We start from the raw sequence: 255 nt of genomic DNA on the forward strand, positions 1-255 counted from the left end.
CAAATAGTTTTACTCTTTCTTGCACTATTGGTGCTTTTTGTTTTGCTAAAGGTTTATGTGATTTGTGTCAATTAAAATTCTACTACGCAAGTATACGTATCGAGTAGATAGTATATTAGAAAGTAGAGTATCAATCCCACAAGGAATTGATCTAAAAGTTTACTAACCACTAAAATTATAGCAAATTAATCTTATCTAAACAATATCAAAATAATATCAAATAATACTAAGTTAGCAAATTTAAACTAAGAAAAA

Source organism: Theobroma umbraticum, unplaced genomic scaffold (assembly GCF_002168275.2).
Source record: "Theobroma umbraticum cultivar Fairchild unplaced genomic scaffold, ASM216827v3 scaffold_251.0, whole genome shotgun sequence".
Taxonomy (NCBI): domain Eukaryota; kingdom Viridiplantae; phylum Streptophyta; class Magnoliopsida; order Malvales; family Malvaceae; genus Theobroma; species Theobroma umbraticum.